Source organism: Tamandua tetradactyla, chromosome 25, assembly GCF_023851605.1.
Source record: "Tamandua tetradactyla isolate mTamTet1 chromosome 25, mTamTet1.pri, whole genome shotgun sequence".
Lineage (NCBI taxonomy): Eukaryota > Metazoa > Chordata > Mammalia > Pilosa > Myrmecophagidae > Tamandua > Tamandua tetradactyla.
The window spans coordinates 21,425,502-21,448,451 of NC_135351.1; the positions used below are offsets into that span (position 1 = coordinate 21,425,502).

Sequence of the window (22,950 nt, forward strand, 5' to 3'; positions counted from 1 at the left end):
TTTTAGGCCTGCGAGTATGTAAGGAGGAAATGCGCGCGCGTGTGTATTATAATAGAGGAAATACGGTATTTGTCCTTTCTAGATCCGTCTCCCGAGTTCCAGGCCAGCTCCAGCTCTGCACATAACCTTTTAGAACCAACATAGCAAAAACGAAGCCCATATTTCACCTTTTCCCAGATGTTCCCTCTTCTGGGTGTGACTTCTTTCATTTTCTCCCTCCCTCTCAACCACTAGCTGCCCAAAGGATACTTTTACTCAGTGGACTTAAGATCAGTTAAATTTGCCTGAATGGACTCGAGGTAGCAGGTCAAAAATTGGACACCTTTGAGTCCCCTCTTTCCTTTTGCCCCACTTCACCGCAATTCAACACATAAGCAAATCCTGTCGTTTCTACCCTCATATTTTAAGCCATTTCCCACGTACTGATTCCATTAAAGTCCCGTCCACTCCATTTTTTTTTGTCTGGACTTAACATACTTCTGCACTGGTCTGCTGGCTCCATATTACCACCCCCCTCCACTAGTCACACAGCAGTCCCCATGCGTTAAAATTTTTTTTTTTTGTCCAACTGGGGACTCCCTTGCTTAAAGCCCTTCTGTGGATTCCCATCACAGGTGGGATAAAATCCAAAATCCTTTTCATGGTTTATAAAGTCCTACATAATCCATTCTCTCTGGCACTGTTTGCTCTGTTTTAGCCACATCAGCCTCTTGGTGTCCGTCCATCAAGCCAAGTTCATCCCACCTTTTGGGCTTTATACTTACTTTTTTCTGCCTGGTCTGATCTTCAAATGACCTTCACATCATTTAGGTCTCTTCTCTAGTGCTTCTCCTGTAGTATCATATACTCTCTGTTTCTTTACCCTTCTGTGATGGGTGTAATTATGTACCCCAATTAAAACATTTTCTTGATCTGCATTCTTGTGGGTGTGGAGCCATTGTAAATAGGACCTCTTCAAGTCAGGTGGGATTTTTTTGTTTTGTTTTTACTTAAAATGCAGCTCAGTTGAATGAGGATGGGTCTTAATCCAATGTGAATTACTGGAGACCTTATTAAGAGAAAGAAACCTGAAGCCAATGAATAGAAAGAGAAAAGAGAGGGCATCGCCATGTGAAACGAGGCGGAGATACAAGCTTGCCAGCAACCAGCTCCAGAACTCTACAGACTTTGGGGAGAAAGAGGTTCTAGCTCAAGATGTAAATTTAACAGTTGTCAACTTGTAGATGGCATTTAAAGCCCTGGGGTTGGATGAGATCATTAACAGGGGAATATAGGTAGAGATAAAAAGAAGGTCAAGTTTGTACTCTGGAGCTCTCCAGTGTTCAGAGATTCAGGAGAGGGAGAGGAACAACAAAAGAGATGAGAAAGAGCAATTGCAGCCAATGAAGTGAAAGGACAATCAAGTGAAACTTGTATCCTAGAAGCTGAATGAGGAAAGTGTAAGAAGGAGAGAATAATGAACTGGATCAGATGCTGCTGAAAGGTTTGTGAGATGAGAACTGAGACTTGACCATTTAATGTAGCAAAGTTGAGTTATTGGTGACATTGGCAGGAGTTGTTTCTATGGGGTCGGTGAGTATGAAAGTGCCCAGAATGGGGATACAGGGATTCACATGGACAAGGAGCCAATTCAGACATACTTTGTAGGACCTTTAGTTGTACAACCGAGCAGAGAAATGAAACAGTAACTCAAGGGAAGTTCGGTTTTTAAGATGGGAGATATTGTTGTTTGTTTGCAAGTTGATGGGAACAGATCAGTAGAGAGGGGGAAATTGAGGATGCAAGAGAGGGAAAGTACAATAGCTGGAGCCCACCTTAAGTAGGTATCACAGAATGAGTTCTCTGTAAGCAATGCTGAAGCAGAATTTGGGGCACCAGATGTTTAGTAGGAATCAATACTTGGGAAAGGAACAGAGAGGAAGCATGATGGGCAGAGGAAGAAGTTAAACTGTGAAGCAGAACTGACAAAGCCATAACCAACCCCACGGGGAGCTCCGGAGTGAGCACTGCCTTGCAGTGTCCTGTGTTGGGACTGAATGCCCAGGCTTTAAAGCCCCAGCCCCACCCCCCCCCCCCTTGCCCAGTCGCTTCTTTCAAGCTACCCCAGGAATGGCATGATCTCACGGGAAGTGACTCTCCAGCATTAGCAGACCCTGAAGGAGCTGACAGCTGGAGGTTGTCTGCTGACCACATGGCTCTGAGCTTGAAGGGGGGTTTGACTGGCTCATCTCCATCCACAGAAGATGAGAGGAGATTCTGTCTAGTGTACAAGAGGTGGAATTATCCTTCAATGGGACAGTGGACAGTTTTTGCATAGTAACAGGAAGGAAGACAGGATATGGGTACAGATGCTGGGGTAGGGGTGGCAGTGGGGTGTAATAAGGGTTTAAGAAGTTCTTATTCTTTTTAAGTTTTTCCATGAATCAGAAGCAAGATCACTGGCAGTGAGTGAGTGTAGGGATTTTGGGAAAGAGGAAATATAGGAGAAGGGGAGGTGACTAGATTAAGGAAATGTGTAGGATTGCTAGGCAGCTACAAGGACCCAGTAAAATCAGTGGCCATGAAGTCACAATGACACAAGTCAGCATTATTATTTTTCTCCAGCCATATTTAGCTATCTGGGCATAGCTGCCAAGAAGATACAAAAAAGGCTTTGATAAGGTTGGAATTTTGCCAGGCAAATATGAAGAAAGGAAAGAAGGGTAAGTGAATTTCACGTAGTGATAAATGATCCTGGCCCCTTTTCACTAAATCTCACCTCTCATGTCCTTACTTTCCTTCTTAGCTCAGAATCTATGATCCATCATTATATTCATTTGCTGAATGAATGAAGACAAGCCAAATAAACTCTTATTATGGCAGTGCAGAACATTTTAAAATTAAAATGATGAGAAGGTGTATTAGTCTGGATAGGACAAGCTATTTCAGTGGCTTAACAAAAACTTGTTCCTTGCTCTACGAAGCCATCTATGGGTTCAGGCAATTCTCCAGGGCTGTTTGCTGTCAATTCCCTTTACTCACCACTCCAGCCTACTTTGATCTGATAGATACATGGCCTCAACACATGTCTTTCATATTCATGGTGACAGGGGAAGGAGCAGGAGGAGAACTCATATCTCCTCTTCTATATTCTGCTCATTGGCCAGTGGCCAGGTCAGTCATAGAAACTCAACCTAACTGCAAAAAGCCTGGGCAGTGTGGGCGCACAAGTGGAATATTGGTTGTCTCTGCCCCAGAAGGGGCTGGTGATTGCAACTGTATCTCATTCAATTGGGATGAAGAGGAAATGTGCCTGAAACTATCTACTTTTTTAATTCGGAAATTATTAAAACACTGGTTCTTAAAATTTCTTATGTTTTTGTCTTTGAGAAGTTTTTACATATTCTGTACACACATCTCTATCTTTCTCCCACACATATCTAAGCCTTACATTCACTTATCTATCTTTCCCAGAGTGTTAGCTCCTTGGGCAGAAGCTATGTCCATGTTATTTATTACTCTCTCCCAGGGCTTGGCATAGTGCACACACAATAAATACTTTCAAATATTTAAATGAAATGTGCCCCCTTTTGGTTTTTAGACAGTAGCATGAGTATATTGTCTGGATGTTAAAGAGCATCCAGCAATACCGACTTAGCAAATTAACGTGGTTTGAATAAGCTGAGGACCAGATTCTTTTTTTAAACCTGGTCATAAATATAAATATAGTGACACATTTGGTTCATCTGAAAACAAGATATCATACTCTATTTTGGTAAAAAGAGTTAGCCAATATACCTATTTTAGTAATTTGAGATTAGGTTTGAAAATATCTACATATAATAATAATACCTGAATGTTCTAGCTTGGATTGTATTATTCATGAAAGGGTTATTCATGGTAAGCAGTTGGAGAAGGTGAGGGAAGTGGTGGTGAGACAGAAAACTTGGAGAACAGAGGTTGAGTGGTTTTTGAATTGTGGCCCTAGTAACTAATTTTGCTCTACATTTAACAATTGTGGCCCTAGTAACTTATTTGTTCTATGTTAATATTTTATTAGTATAACCTTATCAACTGTTGCATGCAGTGAGAACAAAGAATTAGAGAGCTTTGGTTTTATTTCTCTCATTTGCTATAAAATGAGGAGATCATCCCCATAGAAGGGGGCTTTTCTGTTTGTGGACTATCATGCAGAATAAGAAAAGTGGTTTCCTCTATAACTTAGCCAGAAATCCTCAGCATTGTCACAGGATTGTCAAAATGGGGTGTTAGTCTAAAATATAAATAAGTCTGTAAAACATTCCTATAAATCTTATTTTGGACAAACTTTTATAAGTAAAATATTTCTTTTTATATCTTATTCTTCGTTTGAGGAAGCTAGAGAACATTAGCGTGGGCACCTGTCCCACAGGCAGCTTGGGTTTGGAAAACATTTAAATTTATTATAAGAAGTTGTTTATAAACTAGGAAAACAAAAAGATTTTAAAAAGCAATCTGCCACCAAATAATTTATTTTGGAAAAATACATTTGTGTGTCTCTCTTCCATCTTTATCTCAGTATAATGCAGTGGTTTTCAAGAGGGGTCGGCATTTTGCCCCAGGGAACATGTGACAATGTCTGAAGAGTTTCCATTGTCACAACTTGGTGGGGCAGGAGGCTCAGGGGGTTGCTGCTACTGGCATCTAGTGGATAAAGGCCATGAATGCTGCTAAACTTCTTGCAATGCACAGGACAGTCCCCACAACAAGGAATTATCTAATTCAAAATGTCAATAGTGCTGAGATTGAGAAATCCTGATCCAGTGCAATGTACTGTCCTTTTACTACCACTGCACTGAAACTGTTCTCAGTGACCTCCACATGGCCCAATTGAAAAGCCACTTTTGAATACTCCTATCTCACTTAGTTTCTATGTAGTATTTGACATTGTTTACCGTCCCCTTTTTTGAAAGCTCTCTCTCTTCACTTCCATGATGTTGTTGTTTCTTTGTTCTTTTCCTTTGCTGGCTGCATGGAATCTGTTAGCTTCTCAAATGTTGATGTTCTCCAGAGATTCACCATAGGCCTTTGGTTCTTTCCTTACACCTGATTTCCTGGGGTGATCTCAACCACACCAATGCATGGTATCAGTGACCTCTAGATTCATAAAGTCCAATTCAGTGTATTTAGCAACTTTCTCCTGAGGGCTGTACTCATGTCGACAGCCTACTGGATATCTCTACTCAGTGTCCTAACACTGTCAACATATTAAAAACTAACCCTATCCTCTTCTCTCACAAATCTTCCTCTCTTTTCTTTTTTAGCTTTTTACTTTGAAATTCTTTCAAACTTACAGGACAGTTACAAAAATAATACATGCCCCATACAGAGAATTCCAACATCCTCCCACCTCTCCAGATATGCAGATCCACCAATTTAACATTTTGCCACATTTACCATATCATTCTATTTATCTATCCATCTACCAACCCATCTATCTATCCATCTATCTCTGTATGTATAAACACATTTTTGGAACACTTGAGTATAGGTTGTATACATCATACTCCTTGAACACTTAATACTCATTTGAATACTTAATACTCAATGCATTTCTCAAGAGTAAGGATATTCACTTATGTAATCACTTTAAGAGCAGTTATCAAGTTTGAAAAATTGAACATTGATATCAGTCTTACAGGCTATATTCCAATTTTTTAAATAAACTCCAATAATGTTCTTTTGTGTCTTTTCTCCTACCTTGTAAGAGCCCACTTACTAAATTCAATTGTCACTGTCCCTTTAATTGCTCATTCTTCTTTTTTTAATTTTGGGAACATGTATAACATAAACTCTCCCATCTCAGACACTCCCAAGCATACCATTCAGTGGTATTAATCACATTCACAATTTTGTGGAACCCTCATCAACTTCCATTACTAAAACTTTCCCATCTCTCCAAACAGAAACCCCACACACATTATGCGAGAACTCCCCATTCCCTTGCCACCACCCCTAGCAATCTGTACTCTAAGTTCTGTCTCTGTAAGTTTTGATATTTTCTTTGTAGTTACCATGGGGCTTAAAGTTAAAATCCTAAATCTATAACAATCTCATTTGCTTTGATACCAACTTAACTTCAGTAGTGAACTATGTTCCACTATCTCTCCATCCCCCCACCTTTATGAAGTTTTTGTTACAAATTACATGTCTGTACATTGAGTCCATCTCTCCTTTTTTTTTATCCCTTCTTATTTTATTTACTACTTTATTGACTGCCCTTTTGCCCACATGGTTGCTAAAGCTTGAATATTTGAAGTTATCTTTGACTTCTGCTTCCCAACTACCCACATCAAGTCCTCTGGATTCTCTACCTCTAAATAGCTCTCAAACCTACCCCATTTTCTTTCAGGCCAAGTCAGCTCTCTCCTCAATTATTATAATACTCTCCTTACTGGCCTCTGTCTAAAGCCTCATCCTTTTCCTTCCATATGAACAATAGTTCACCCAACAAAAAATAATCTTTCAAGTCCTACAGACTAGTGTATTTGTTTGGCAAACATAGCTTCCTGTTTGAAGATTCAAATAGAAACAGTACCTTCTTGATGAAGCACTCACTCAGGTCTCTGAAGTTGAGACTCGTTTCCTGCTCCCCTGAACTCTGTTCCTTAGTACTTTATTCATCTCTTCATTGTGGTACTTGTTAAATTATATTGTAATTATTTCTTTACACACCTGCTTTAGTGGTAAACGTCTACTGAGTTGTCTGCCTAGAAAACCCTTTTTGAAGAGTTGCTCCCCAAATATCCTTCTACATATATCCCCAATCCTGTGCTCACCACCAAGAACTCCTGTAGCCCTGCTTTTACATCATGATGCTGACACCCTACTCTCCTTGACTGGACATCTGACCCAAGTAAGGCCAATTAGTCCCCTCACTAGGAATTTGGAATTGAGAAAGAGAAAGATTGATTCAAATTTAGGGACTTTTTTTCTGTCATGTGAACTGGAGAAGCCCTAGTCTACACTGGGGAGAGAGAAGGATGATGATGAGACGAACAAGATAAGGGAAGAACAGAGATTGCTGATTATATTCAATTCTCAGCTCCAGATTGTTGAGGAGGCCTGTCTGTATTCACACCTTTGGGTTCCAAGAGACAACCCTTTTAAAAATTATTTTTTTTCTTCCTGAAAGTAGCCTGAGTGCAGTTCTGATTCTTGCAATTATGAGGGTCCTAATTTATATGCCTAGTGACTATGATCCAATGATAATTAGTCATCTACTTTTGTCCAGCACTTACCCTAATGCCTAAAACATAGTAGACACAAATATTTGTAGAATGAATCAATGAATGCATGAGTGAATATTTGAACAGAGGAATATAAAATGTAACTAGTCCAGGGGGTGCCAGGGTAATGCAGTGGTAGAATTCTTGCCTACCGTGTGGAGACCAGAGTTTGATTCCCAGCCCATGCACTTCCCAAGCAAACAAACAAACCAACAAACAAAAAAATTGAACAAATGGTGCTGCAATAACGGTATACTCACATGGAAAAAGAATGAAATGTGACCCTGCCATACAGCACTCAATAAATAAATAAATAAATAAATATGTAACTAGTCCAAGAACTTTCATGGTAATAAAACCCTGAGTATGAAAAGACTGGTAAAACATTGTCTTGTCTCCTGGTGTTCTAGTTTGCTAGCTGCCGGAATGCAACACACCAGAGATGGATTGGCTTTTAATAAAAGGGGATTTATTTTGTTGGTTCTTCAGAGGAAAGGCAGCTAACTTTCCACTGAGGTTCTTTCTTACGTGGAAGGCACAGGATGGTCTCTGCTGGTCTTCTCTCCAGGCCCCTGGGTTCCAACAACTTTCCCCGGGGTGATTTCTTTCTCCATCTCCAAGGGCCCGGGCTGAGCTGCAAGTGCTGAGATGAGGAATGCCAAGCTGCTAGGCTGTGCTACATTGCGTTCTCTCATTTAAGCACAAGCCGATTAAGTTAAACGTCACTCATTGCAGCAGACACGCCTCCTAGCCAACTGCAGATATAATTAGCAACAGATGAGATTCACCTACCATTGGCTCATGTCCACAGCAACAGAACTAGGTGCTTTCACCTGGCCAAGTTGACAACTGAATCTAACTACCACACCTGGTAAGATCATACAGAGAAAATATTTCAAGAGTTTAGAAAAAGAAGAAAGAAGAAGAGAAGGAAAAAAGAGGGTTAAACATAAAGAAGAGAGGAGAAATAAAAACGAAAAAGAAATACTAAGGAAAATTGAGGAGATAGAATTTATATGAAAGAGAAAGGGAAGAAAATGATCTGAATAAAGAATAACAAAGAAAGCAATCTTGGGGTAAAATATTCAGCTGTGCTGCCCTGGCTCTGCTTTCCTAAGGCCAGCCAGTCTGTCCCCCCTTCCTTTGACTTATGTCCATCTGCTCGTAATAGTCCAGTGGGAGGATCAACAGGAGAGCCCTAGTACCTCCTACCTAGCTCCTACACCCATTCACCACCACATCTTCAGTAGGTTTTCTGACTGTAGCCCGCTGTGGTGACTCAGCTTTTGGTGGCAACCATAGATTTCAAATCCTTAGCGTTGGAGGCATGAAACCATGTGGTTGAATCTTTCTTTTTTTTTTTTGAATGACTGTAAATATCATTTTATTGGAAAATGTATAGTGAATCAGTTCATTTTGACAAATTCTTTTTTTTTAATTTTTTATTAATTAAAAAAAAATTACAAGAAGCACAAACATTCCCAACACATACACTCAGCAATTCACGATATCATCACATAGTTGCATATTCATCATCATGATCATTTCCCACACATTTGCATCAATTTAGAAAAAGACATAAAAAGACAACAGAAAAATAAAACAAAAACAGGAAAAAAAATTTTACATACCATACCCCTTACCCCTCGCTTTCATTGATCACTAGCATTTCAAACTAAATTTATTTTAACATTTGTTCCCCCTATTATTTATTTTTATTCCATATATTCTACTCATCTGTTGACAAGGTAGATAAAAGGAGCATCGGACACAAGGTTTTCACAATCACACAGTCACATTGTGAAAGCTATATCATTATACAATCATCATCAAGAAACATGGCTACTGGAACACAGCTCTACATTTTCAGTCAGTTCCCTCCAGCCTCTCCACTACATCTTGAATAACAAGATGATATCTACTTGATGCATAAGAAAAACCCCCAGGATACCCTCTCGACTCTGTTTGGAATCTCTCAGCCATTGACGCTTTGTCTCATTTCACTCTTCCCCCTTTTGGTGGAGAAGGTTTTCTCAATCCCTTGATGCTAAATCTCAGCTCATTCTAGGGTTTTTCTCAGTCCCTTGATGCTGAATCTCGGTTGGTTGAATCTTAAGGACAGTATGTTGAATGAAATGTCAGAAACAAAAAGACAAATATTATCAGGCCTCACTCACAAGGACTAACTATAATGAACAAACTCAAAGAATTGAAGTCAAGAGCATGGGTTATCAGTTTGGGGCCTATTGTAAAAGGGTCCTAGATTGTAAGCTCTTACAGCAGCTACATAATTCAAGGGTTGCAACTGTTATTTCTAAATTTTGAGATACTGAGGTATTTGTGTATAACCTGGTTGTTTCCTGAAACTTTATGCATTTATGTGATACCTGAGACTCAGAGTTAGAGCTCTGAAGCTATGAAAGTCAGCAGTACCCCATACAGCGACTGTTAAAAAAAGTTGAAAAAGTGATCAGACTTCTACTAGAGATATGAATGAAGCTGATCTGGATAGGACTAAGGTAAATTCAGATTACAGGGTGTTTTAGATTACTAGCTGCTGGAATGCAATACACCAGAAACGGAACAGCTTTTGAAAGGGGGAATTTATTAAGTTGTAAGTTTACAGTTCTAAGACTGTGAAAATGTTCTAATTAAAGCAAGTCTGTAAAAATGTCCAAATTAAGGCACCAACAAGAGGTTACCTTCACTCAAGAAAGGCTGATGAAGTTCAGGGTTTCTCTCTCAACTGGAAAGGTACATGGAGAACATGGCTACATCTAGCTTTCCCTCCAGGCTTCTTGTTTCATGAAGCTCCTCCAGGGGAGTTTTCCTTCTTCATCTCAAAAGGTCTTTAGCTGCATGGACTCTGTGACTCCAAACCTTCTTCTAAAATATTTCCTCTTTTAAAGGATTCCAGTAAACTAATCAAAATCCACCTGGAATGGTGGAGTCACATCTCCCTCTAATCAAAGGTTGATACCCACAATTGGGTGAGTCTCATTTCTGTGGAGAAAATCTAATCAAGGTCCCAACCTACAGTGCTGAATGGGGATTAAAAGAAACTGTTGCCTCCACAAGATGGATCAGAATTAAAACATGGGTTTCTAGGTATATTATCCTTTCAAACTGGCACACAGGGTAAAGGATGATATGGTCCATATTTTAAAACTTCAACTTCTGTGTGAGACCAAAGGGAGAGGTGTTTATCTGGTAAAAACTACATTTTTTGGTTGTGCATTATCTAATTTAACTTGTATGATCAGTTTATTTGAACACTATAGTTACATGGAATCTTGAATAGGGCATGAGATCTTATAGGTTTGTACAGGATAGTGTGATGGCCTGACATATCCCAGAGTAATTTGAGCAGAGAATAAAAAGTATTTGCAAAATCCCCTCAGGGGACTGGCTAGAAAGGAGGAAATATTAAATTTCCCCATCTGGGGAATTCCTGATATTGTCACAAGCAGTGGGGACAACTAATTCAATAGGCTGAGCCCTCAATCTTGGGGTTTGCCCTTATGGAACTTATTCCCGCAAAGGAGAAGCTAAGCCTACTTGTAATTCTGCCCAAGAATCACCCCCAGAGAACCTCTTTTGTGGTTCAAATGTGGCCTCTCTCTCTAAGCCAACTTCGCAGGTGAACTCACTGCCCTTCCCCCTATGTGGGACATGACTCCCAGGGATATAAATCTCCCTGGCAATGTGGGACAAGACTCCTAGAGTGACCTAGAATCTCATCATGAGATTGAGAAATCCTTCTTAACCAAAAGGGGGAAGAGAGAAATGAGACAAAATAGAGTTTCAGTGGCTGAGAGATTTCAGAGTCGAAAGGTTATCCTGGAGCTTATTTTTATGCATTATATAGATATCCCTTTTTAGTTTATTGTGTAGTAGAGTGGCTACAGGGAAGTGCCTGAAACTGTTGAGCTGTGTTCTAGTAGCCTTGATTCTTGAAGACAATTGTATAGCTACAGAGCTTTTATAATGTGACCATGTGAGTGTGAAAACCTTGTGTCTGATGCTCCTTTTATCCAGAGTATGGACAGATGAGTTAAAAACTAAGGTAAAATAAATAAATAAAACCGGGGATAAGAGGTAAAAAAAAAAAAAAGGATAGATTTAAATGCTGGTGGTCAATGAAAGGGAGGGGTACAGGGTATGGGATGTATGAATTTATTCTTTTTCTTTTTAGTTCTTTTTCTGGAGTGATGCAATTGTTCTAAAAATGATTATGGTGATGAATACACAACTATGTGATGAGATTGTGACCCATTCATTGTATACTATGTCTGGACTGTATATGTGTGAAGATTTCTCAAAAAAAAAAAAAAAAGACCTTAGCAAATCTAGAGAATGTGGACCAGTGGGAAAAGCATGGGCTTTAATATGAGGCATATGGATTCAAACTGAAAAAGGTCTTAAAACAATATGACCATCAGAGTAAAGGATAATAGAAATAAAACAACACTCATTTGTACACTAATGTTTAGAGCAGCATTATTCACAATAGCTAAAAGGTGGAAACAACCCAAATGTTCATCAACAGATGAATGGATAAACACAATGTGATATATACATATAATGGAATATTATTCAGCCTTAAAAAATAATGAGTTCCGATGCATCAACATGGATGAGCCTTGAACGCACTGTGTTGAGTGAGATAAGCTGGAGAGAAAAGGACAATATTGTATGATATCACTGATACAAAATAAGTAGAATATGAAAATTCATAAATACAGGTTATCAGAAGTGAGGTTTGGCATAAGGAGTAGAGAGTTAACACTTAATTGGCATAAAGTTTCTGTTTGGGATAATGGAAAAATTTTGGTAATTGGTTTTGGTAATGGTAGCACAACACTGTGAATATAACACGTTATATATATATATATAACTATATAACACCACTGGATTATATAGTTAAAAGTGGTTAAAATGGGTAATTTTATTTTGTCTATATTTTACCACAATGAAAAATTTTAAAAGAAATAAACCATAGGACTGTACAACACAAAGAGTGAACCCTAATGTAAACAATAGACTTTAGTTAATATAATAATATTGGCTCAGCAATTTAAAAAAATGTATCATACTCTTAATAATAGGAAAAACTGTTTGCTTAAGGGGGGTATGTGGGACTCTGTATCTTCTGCATGATTTTGCTGGAAACCTACAACTGTTGTGAAAAACAAAACAAAACAAAAAAATGACTCTCAGAAGAGGGAGGCCAGTTGATTTTCTACAAGAATGCCAAGACCATTCAATGGGGAAAGAATACTCTTTTTAACAATTGGTGCTGGGACAAATAGATACGTACATGCAAAAGAATGAAGATGGACCTATATCGCATACATATGCAAAAATTAACTCAAAATGGATCAATTACCTAAATATTAGTGCTAAAACCATAGATCTCTTAGAAGAAAACATAGGGGGAATCTTCATGACCTTGATTTGGCAATAGATTCTAAGATGTGACATCAAAAGCATGATCAACAGGAAAAAAATTGATAAATTCTACTTTGCCAAAGTTGAAAAACTTTGTGCATTAAAGCACATTATCAAGAAAATGAAAATACAGCCTATAGAAAGGGAGAAAATAGTTGCAAATCCTAAGGGTCCAGTATACTGGATGTATTAAAAACTCTTACAATGCAGAAACAACAACAACAAAAAAGGCAAAGAACTCAGAAAAGGGGAAAATGACCTGAGTAGATATTTTTCCAAAGAAGATAAACAAATGGCCAATAAGCACATGAGAAGATGCTCAGTATAATTCGTCATTAAATAAAAGCAAATCTAAATCACAATAAGATGCCACTTCATACCCAGAAAGATTAGTAGAATACAAAAGATAAAAAAACTGTAAGTGTTGGTGAGAATGTGGAGAAATTGAAACACTGGTGCATTACCGGTGGTAATGTAAAATGGTTCAGCTTCAGCGGAAAACAGTTTGGCAATTTCTCACCAAGTTAAAACACAGAGCTATCACATGACCTAGCAATTCCACTCCTAGGTATGTACCCCAAAAAACTGAAAACAGGGCCTCAAACAAATACCTTGTTTTAGTTTGTTAAAGCTGCTGGAATGCTATGTACCAGAAATGGAATGGCTTTAAAACAGCGAATTTGTTAAGTTGCAAGTTTACAGTTCTGAGGTTGTGAAAATGTCCAAATTAAGGTACTCACAAGAGGTTACTCTCCCTCAAGAAAGGCTAATACCATCCGGAACACCTCTGTCAGCTAGGAAGTCACAGTGATTGGCATCTGCTGGGGTCTCTGGCTTCTAGACACCTCTCTCACCTGGGAAGGCTCATGGCATCTGCTAGCTTTCTCTTCTCATTATCATAAGGCTTCTCTGGGGGGCATTTTCCTTCTGCATCTCCAAAGATCTCTGGTTGTGTGGGTTCTGTTGGCACTAAAATTTTTTCCAAAATGGTCCCCTCTTAAAGGGCTCCAGTAAGCAACCCCACTTTGAATGGGTGGAGACACATCTCCATGGAAATCACCTAATCAAAAGCTACCACCGCAATTGGTGGGTCACATCTCCATGGAAACAATAAAAAAGATCCCACCCAGCAACACTGAATGAGGATTAAAGAACATGGCTTTTCTGGGATACCTGACAGTTTCAAACCAGCACATACATGTACATATATGTTCATATCAGCATTATTCACATTTAGGAAACAGCCTAAATATCCATCCAGATATGAATGGGTAAGCAAATTAAGGCTTATACATATAATGAAATATTATTCAGCCAGGAAAAGGAATGAAGTAGTGATAGATGGATGAATCTTGAAAACATTAATGTTAAGGAAAGAAGCTAGATACAAAAGGTCACTTATTACATGACTCCATTTATACTTAATATCCAGAATAGGTAAATCCATAGAGACAGGGAGTAGATTTGTGGGCTGGGAGAAGAAGGGAATGAGGAGTAGCTGCTTATGGGGTTTCTTTTTGAGGTGAGGAAAATGTTTTCGAACTAGGGAGAGGTGGTGGTTATATAATATTGTGAATGTTCTAAGTGCCACTGAATTGTTCACTTTAAAATAGTTAATCATCTCAATAAAAAAAGTTAAAAAAGAGAAGGGAACAGGGATATGATTGCTATAACATAACAAGAAATTTGCAGTATATATGAGACTGACTTCTGTTTGTCAAATTTTCCTTTAATTTGTTTCACTACTCTATTACAAACCAACATTTTCATCCTTGAATTGTATGAGATAGATTTACCATACAAATAGAATACATTGGAAAAAAAATCATTTACTTTCGGTCTCTAATTTCTGTTTACCTCTGTTTCTCAGTTGATTACCACCACTGACTCCCTGCATACCTCTCTTCCAGGAAAATCTTGTCTATATTGGCACTTATCTTGGAACTGAGCTTAGATTCTACAAAGGCATAAGGATCTACATGCAAGTTGGTGCTCATGATTAAATGTTCTTTTAGAGCTCTTCTCTCTGAATTACCTTCTTTATTCTTATCCTCACTTCCTACCCTCATTTGTTCTTTACCTGCAGCCACAGTCCTTCTCAAAACTCTGATCTTGTCTTTAACATTTTAGTGCTTCCCTATTGTCTGTAGAATAAAGTGGATTAAAAAACAAAAACAAGAACAACAAAAAAACATGGCCTAGAAGACACACATGATCTGGCGTTTGGCCTCCACTTACCTCTTCGGCCTTTTATCTCTCCATTCTTACTCCTACCCTCCCTTTACCTACCTGGGAACGATCCTGCAGCTTATAAGGAACTTTTTAAAATTCTTGCAACTGCCATGCTCTTTCTCACCTTCGTTTTTTTCTCCATGCTCTTCTCCCTATCTGGAAAACTCTTTCTCCCCCTCTTCTACTATATTAGTCAAATTACTCTCTCTTCCAGTCTCAGCTTAAAAGTCACTTCCTCTAGGCTTCATGTATACTGCTCCTGGCTTTGCCTTCTCCAGTTCACTTTTTTACCACCCCATTCAACTTGGTGAAGGCAGGGATTTTGCTTTTTTTTGTTAACTCTTCTATTCACAGCATAGTGGGAATTCAGTAATACTGGCAGAATGAATGAGTGCCAGCATCTTTGTGCTGCCCCGCCTTGCCCCTCTTCCTACATCACCTAAACTCCTCCACTCACTTACAATGACTTGCTTGATGTGTTTACTTTCAATACCTACTTCTTGCCCGATATGAAAACATGACAATTTTAGAAAATGCCCATTTTTTTCCAGCCCTGTGGTTAGAAAGTCATCTGATGAAATTTAGAAAGGTAATGGATTAATAAGGTGTCTCTTTAATTGGTATGTGCATTTTCCAGGATCTTGCTATAAACTGGTGGAGAAGTTAATTCCTGGCATTCTTTAAAGTATAGCATGACTGACTACAAATAACTGCCTCTAAGCTACTGGATAGATAAATTTGTTGAATTGATTAGTAAATGAATGAATGAATAAACAGAGTGCCGTTGAACAGCTCACCTTTCACATTCCCAGTAAGGATTATGCCTTCCCAACTCCTGCATGTTATCGATACAGTGATGTTTTCATGAATCCCTTCCCATCATTCTTATCTTTTATGCTGTTTCAATAGTTTTGCTCCTTGCTTCTGCATTCTCCATTAGAACTCTCTTCTTTGAATATATCTATTTGCTCCTCCCCAGACCCTGGACCTAAGAACTGGGTCTCCCCTAAGTGAGGATCCAGGCATACTCAGCAACCAACGCCAGGGGGGGTAATTAACTGCTCTTGCATTCACTTGGGGCCTTGGCAGGTGGCAGGTATCAACAATGCTGGCAAAAGAGACTTGCCCTGTCTTGTGCAGCTGAATCCATCCTTCCCAAGGCCAATCTAAAATCCTAGCAACCTACATTTAAAAATAGTGGTGATGCCTACGTTATATAAATGAACGGAGGGAGTTATTTTAGAAAAAGTAAAATGATTAGCAGGAGATTCCCAGAGCTCACTCTTTACACGAATATGCTAAGTGATCTAACTGTTAAGATGAAAGAGGTGAGAGGCCGGGGATAAATGTCAGTGGTGCCCTATCTGAAACCTCAGAGGAAAGATTCTAAAAGGGTTTTCTGAAGTTGTCCGGAGCCAGAACTCCAAAGACCACATTCACTGTCAGTTTCCTAAGTGGCCTGCGCATCTGGGGAGGCGTGCGCTTGTGTGTGCGCGCTGGGGGAGGACGGCACCAGAGGGGGCCACCGCGCTCCGGAATCAACAGCTGGGGGAGAGGCTTCGCCGCGCGGGGGAACGCCGAGAGGAGGGCGCTCAGGCTGGGGCTTCTGCAGGGAGCCGGGCAGGGTCGACGCAGGGGCTTGAAGGGGGCAGGGCAGCTCCGGCTGGGGGCGGAGGAGGGGGCTGAGACGCCCGGAGGGGCTGGTTGCTAGGAGACTCGAATGCCTTTGATACCTGAAGCTGCTGCTCCCGCGAGCTGACAGCGGAACCCAAGCCGGGCGCACGCCCTCGCCCTCGCCCGCGCTCCCCGCCCAGGGTCTCCCAGCTCTTACTCGGACCTCGGTCGCAAGGTAAGGAGGCGCCCTGGGTGGCCCCCTCGCATTCGCGCGGCCCGGACCCGCGGTACCAGGTGCCGGCTCGGCCTCCTCCAGGCTGTCACCTCCTCTTCTCTCCCTCGCCCCTTCCCCGCTTCCCCTCCCGCCGGGCTGACCCCAGGGGCTTGGCCTGCAGGGGATCCGACGCTCCCCGGTCCCAGGTTCTACCCGAAGCCCGCGGGACCCCCGCCTCCTCTCGTTTGCTTCCCATCCGGGGGCCTCTCTAGAGGGGCCGCTTCAGGGCAGAGGCAGATGGTCCTGCACCCTCTCCAGGTGTGTGGCGCTAACCGTTTCCCCCTGAGCAATCTGTAATAATTTCCAGGCTGAAATATCACAACTCATCCCCTTCCAGAACATACCTTTCTTTTCTTTTTTTTTTTTCTCTTCCGTTGCTATCCGAACTTTGGGAGAGAATATTGACTCCCGACCAAGGTAAACGTTCCGTCTTATCTTTGATCCGCACGAAACAATAGGTTGGGGTTCTTTGGGGTTCCCTCCCCTTCAAAAAACAATTAAATATTGTGTTAAGTTTACAAGGTATTTTGGGGGACTGTGGTGGTAGAACTTTATCACAGCCTAAAGCAATAGCTCTCGCTCTGGCCTTGGGGGAAAAATCCAGGTCGCCTCACTGAGTTCCTGACTCAGAAGATCTGGGGTTTAGGGGTGCAGTCTTGTCTATACTGAAAAGACGGTGACGGCGCCGTGCCCTCTCCCCGTAACCTCTTGAAAGTATCTGTAAGATCGCCACAAGGTGGGGGACACCCAACTGTTGGTAAGTGGCATCTGGAAATGGAAGTGTGAGGAGAGAATCAAAAAGGAGTGAAAGGAAGGTGCAACCCCCCAGTCCACCTCCCCTCAGGATGATGAGTTTGTTGCGGGGTCATTGGTTCTGAGTCTACAATTTGGGGAAGGGAGGGTTAACTTTCATTTGGAACTCAGATGTAGGGTGATGAGAAAGGCTTCTAAGAACCCTGGTTAGAGTTAGCTTTTAAACAGTCAATATTTAAACTGTAAGAATTCATTTCTTCACAAGGACACTGGTGATTAGGAAGGGCTATGGCCCATACCCGTGGGAATCAGAAAATCTCCCTTGAGTGGCGGTCTGTCGATGACGTAATGCAGACCATCGGCATTTTTACATATTGCTTGTTTTCAGGCGAAAGAACCAACAGGACTTTTCTCTCTGGAAACCAGGAGGAAGAATGATCATATTCATTAATTTGGGTCCTGTTTAGACTCCTGGTTACTTGAACCAAGCTTCTCTACTCTGGATAGGTTAAGAACAAGTACCCGACAACATTGTATATGTAACAACACCACTGAGTTGTGTACTTAAAAGTGGTTAGGATGGGAGATGTTAGTTTGTATGTTACCACAATAAAAATAAACTTAACAAGTGGATGCCCATAATTTACACTGTATTTGAATTTGCATAAAGAATGCTTCTCCACCTTGCATAGAAGTCCATTGGTTGCTTTTCACATAGATTCATCTATGTGCCGGAGCTATTTTCTATGTACTTAACAGATTATCACAGAGTAACTACCAGGGAAATCATTATTTTTATTTGTCCATATTTGGGAAATTGAGGTGAAGGACTAATTTTTAAAAAACATCATAGATATAATAATTAAATCATTCATTTCTTTTTATGCGATGAGAAACCTATTATGAAATAGAGATCAAATACAAGGATGTTAAGGACAAGCAGGAGGCTGTAAAACTTTTTGAACTCTTAAGAGTCACTGTGTAGTTGTTGAGCCAACATGATTGTTTTCTTGGCAAACTTTTTCTCCTTTCTAAAATTAAATTTCCCCCAGGAAAAATAGTGCAGATGTACATGTAGCCAACCCAATCCAGAAAATTCTGTATTTGAATTTTAAACGTGACCTTAATTCATCCCTATAGATCTAGTCTTTTTAGCCTGTGCCACAAACTATTCAGAAATAGTCATTGCTTGCTGACCTTTGCAAAATACTGGCTTAATGAGGGGAGTTGTGGACACAGCATAGTATTACTTTATGAATGTCATTGGTTTAGGCAAAACTATTATCATTATTTTCCTAAGGTTTTGGTGTATATGTGTGTGCACTGTCTGGGACTTACATAATTATGTGTATTTGTGTAACACATGTTTTTAATAGGAGCAAAAACCCACAATATTTTTCTTTGTGACAAAACACTGTAAGCATTAGGTTTTGATTACTTTTTCATGGAAATTTTAATATGACAGAACTAAAAACTTCAAGGAAATAATTCCATAAAGATCTGTTAGGAACCAGAAGGCCTTTTAATAAAAAATGTTTGAAGCGCTTAGTTTGTATGCTTAATCCACGTAGCACAGTCCTTTGTGAGGGAGCATGGGCAGTAGATGCAGTTCTGGCAGCCTCAGACAGTGGATGATTAGACCCTGCCACTCTTGTCCAGACCTTTAATTTGGTCTGTAACTTGATGCTCCACTGACCCCACACTCTCCCTGCTACTGCATGCCAGCTCACAGAGGAATAGCTGGCACTCGGGATTGAATGTTTTCCCCTCCCATCAGTTAGAACATCTTTGCATAGATTGCAGAATCCAGTCACATCTTTAGCTCAGTATTCTAATAAATACCTTTGACTATGAATCAAGTAGCTTTAGTGTAGCCTAGATCAAAAATTGCTTTATATCATTCTGCTAATGTCAATTTCCCATTGATTCAACTAAGTAGAAATAATAGAATCATTGAGTATTAAAATTGAAAGGCACTTTAGAAGTCATCTAGACTTCAATATTTTCTTTCTACAGATGAATATTGAAGTCCTCATAGCCATAATCCAAACTTTGAGACTAGACATTTGATTTTAAATTTTTTCCCCCTTTTTTGTAATAATGAAGATTTTGTTCATTTGAAATGAATTTATATATGAGTTCAATAATGTAGCAATGACAGTAAAGTAGGTTACAAATCTCAGCTAAATTTCCAGTGAAACTCCTAGTGTGATGATAAAAGGGATGGTAGGTCATTCATTAAGGCAGTGAATTATTCTACATTACCCTCCTAGGTTACCCATTACATTGGGTGGGGACTGTTTAAACTAGCTGACAGGACAGATGAGTATAAAGACAGAAAGGAATAAAGTAAGGGTTTGTGAAGGACATGACTTACTAAATAAGCAAATCACTCAGCGATGGTTAGCCTTCAGACCCCTCCCCAGAGATATAAAGCTGAAATACTGGACACAATTTTTGGTGGTTCTAGCCCCCAGAGTTCTACAATTTAGGCTTGCCTTTTGGAAGTCCCACTTCTTCATGCTTCTATCTTTCAAGACCTTCTTTCTTGAATATGTACTATATGCTACATACAGGCGCTAAGAGGATTAAATCCAGTCTTAAGAAACCATACAGAATCTAGAGAAGCACTCTTGCTAGTACTGCAACTCAGTACTTTACATACATTAAGGAAATCTCTTCACAGCTCTAACAGGTAGCCATTATTATCTCCTTTATATAGAGCTCTGATTCAGAGAAGTTCAGCACCCTTAGCAAGGTGGCATAACGCTTTCAACACCCCATACTGCATCCTTAACAAGTGCAAGCTGTTTAATCTATAGCTGATGGTGTGCTCATCTGGGGATAGCTGACAGATTTCTAATTCTGAAAAGACTTTATAAGTTTTTGTGTTTCGGTTTAGATGTATTTGGTTTGTGGGGCTCAACATTCTTTATCATCACTTGTAATGATAGTCGACTACTACATTTAAAGTATATGTTCCAAAGTCAGATTAATTTTCAACCATCAAATCTTTAAAAATGCATTTTCTTTCTAGTTTCATGAAATTTTGTTATTCGCAAGACGTCTATGGTATGACTAATTTGCCACAGCTTTGTACTGTTCTCTCTGAGGGAGTCCCAATTGCATAGTACCATTTCCCTCCTGGCTTTTTGGAAATTGTTTCCTCTAGTGTCATCCTGCCAGAGCATTTAGAAAATGCATGCTACTTCATTAGAATTTACTTCCTTTTATCACTGCTTTTTATTACAGTTAAGATATTAGATTTGTTTTGTTTAGAAATTATGTATGTAAATCAGTTATATTTGTCTATGAATTTATTTTAGGATACTAAAGGGATTGACTTACAAACTATTTGTTATAAAAATGAACATTAAGTCAGATAGGGTCGAGAATTATTGCTCAATAAAAGACGTTTCTTACTGAATCTGAGATGAATATAGCCATTTAGCAGTAAATGTTTTACCTTTGGTTTCATGAATTAATATTTAATCTACTTCTTTCAGCCTTTGTCATTTAAACTGCCTGGTTAATATTAAGCCTTCTTACTTAAAAAGGAGAACAGTTGCCTCATTAAAGTTGAATCTCTGTAACTAGAAGTTTGCCCAAGAGAGAGTTTTTTCAATTTTTATTTATTTATTTTAACTAATTTTATTGAAAAATTTCCAAAATTTGCAAATACCCACTAAGCAACAACTCCCCTTGCTGCCCTTCCCTGTCCCCAGGTAATTTCTAATCGGCTTTCTGTCTATGAAATATGTCTCTACATATTTTATATAAATGAAATCATACAGTATTTGTTCTTATGTGCCTTGTTATTTTACTTAGTATAATGTTTTTGAGGTTCGGTCATATCACAGCATGTCACAGAACTTCATTCCTTCTTTCTTTTTCATATATTCACTTAAGCTTTATTATTTACAAGTTAAGTTATACAGAGGCTTCACACAACCTGAGATGTAAAGGAAGGAAGTAGAATCGGGAGGAGGGAGTAGCTCCTGCTGAGATTCTCAGCCACCTCCACGGCTGTCTCTTGTGCATAACAAAGTCTTCCGTGCTGCCTCCATATCAGTTCCTGGGCTAGGCCTTGGGACACAGGTGCAAGTTGGGTTCTGGCTCCAACAGCACCAGGGCCTCCAGGGCTCCCATTAGCAGCTTCTTTACAAGTGTTGGGGGTGAGTGTGAAGTCCTCAGTTTGTCTAGACGATGGTGACAAATGAGGCTGTTGGAATTTAAATAAAAAGTGGAATAGGCACCATAGGTCCAGTAAAGCTCATCCTTGTCAGGCTGATGGAAACGCCGAGAGAGCATATGGACGGGCAGCCCCACAAGCCGCCAGTGGGCTTGCAAGGTCCAGTTCTCGGAGTGGCAGGTCAGCTGTGTAACTCCCAACCGAAGTTTTACAAAATAGTTCCAGGCCAGGAAGCGGCAGAGGGCCAGTGACAGAATGTACCGTGTCTGGCCTCTGGTACGTATGTTAGGATGTTGTTGATGAATTCCACATCTGATGAGCAGTGGGTGTAGCTGTGGGAGTGAAGGAACAGGTTGGGAAGCTGGGGTTGAGCCTGGTAGGTGCGGAAGCAGGGTCCTAACACTGGGCCGTCCCCGGCTTGGGTGGTACATGATCTTCTGGGAGTAGAGAGAACACCTCCCAAGTGCAACCTCCGACCTCCTCACAGGAGTGAGCGTCATGAAGGCGGAAAAGGTGGTGGTGGTCATAAGGGATTGAGGGAGGGGAAATGGAGATGTTGCACACTTGGCACCATGAGTTTCAAGCTCATTCCTTCTTAAAAGAATATTATTCTGGTGTGTGTATATATATATATATATATATATATACCACATTTTGTTTATCCAGTCACTGCTGATGGATACCTGGGTTATTTTCACCTTTTACCTGTTGTGAATAATGCTGCTATGAATATTGGTGTACATGTATCTGAGTCCCTGTGTTCAATTCCTTTGGGTGTATTCCTATAGTAGTTAGGTTCAGCCAAGGTCAACTTGGCCAAGGGATGGTGCCCAGTTCTGTTGCTGTGGACTTAAATCATCAGCATGTGAATTTCATCTAGAGCTGACTACATCTGCAGTTGGCCAAGGGGTGTGCCTTCTGCAATGAATGACATTTGATTTAATTATTGGGAGGCTTAAAAGAGAGAGGTCCAAAGAGAGTCAGCAGTTCAGATTCAGATGTTTGGAGATGCAGAAAGGACACAACCAGGGAAAGCCATTTGAACCCAGAAGCTGGGAGGGAAGGCCAATAGACATTGCCATGTGCATTTCCATGTGGCAGAGAAAGGAAGAGGAAAACCAGCTGCTTTTCCTCCAAAGAACTGCAAATTTGTATCTAAATAAATCCCCTTTATAAAAGCCAGCCAA

General features: G+C 40.1%; 1 protein-coding gene and 1 pseudogene across 2 annotated transcripts in view; one reads left to right on the forward strand and one right to left on the reverse strand.

Moving 5' to 3' along the window:
* The first annotated feature begins 2,623 nt into the window (after positions 1 to 2,623).
* Positions 2,624 to 22,950, forward strand: part of RNF144B (ring finger protein 144B) — a 172,497-nt gene continuing 152,170 nt past the window's right edge. Inside the window, exon 1 of one of the 2 annotated variants that reach the window (XM_077143470.1) lies at positions 2,624 to 2,702. The gene's annotated coding sequence lies outside the window, so the exon portion shown is untranslated. Of the gene's footprint in view, positions 2,703 to 16,612; positions 16,780 to 22,950 lie in introns of those variants that run through there. The other variant, XM_077143468.1, reaches the window with a different exon arrangement.
* On the reverse strand, positions 21,652 to 22,194 carry LOC143668888 (uncharacterized protein C6orf136 homolog pseudogene; annotated as a pseudogene).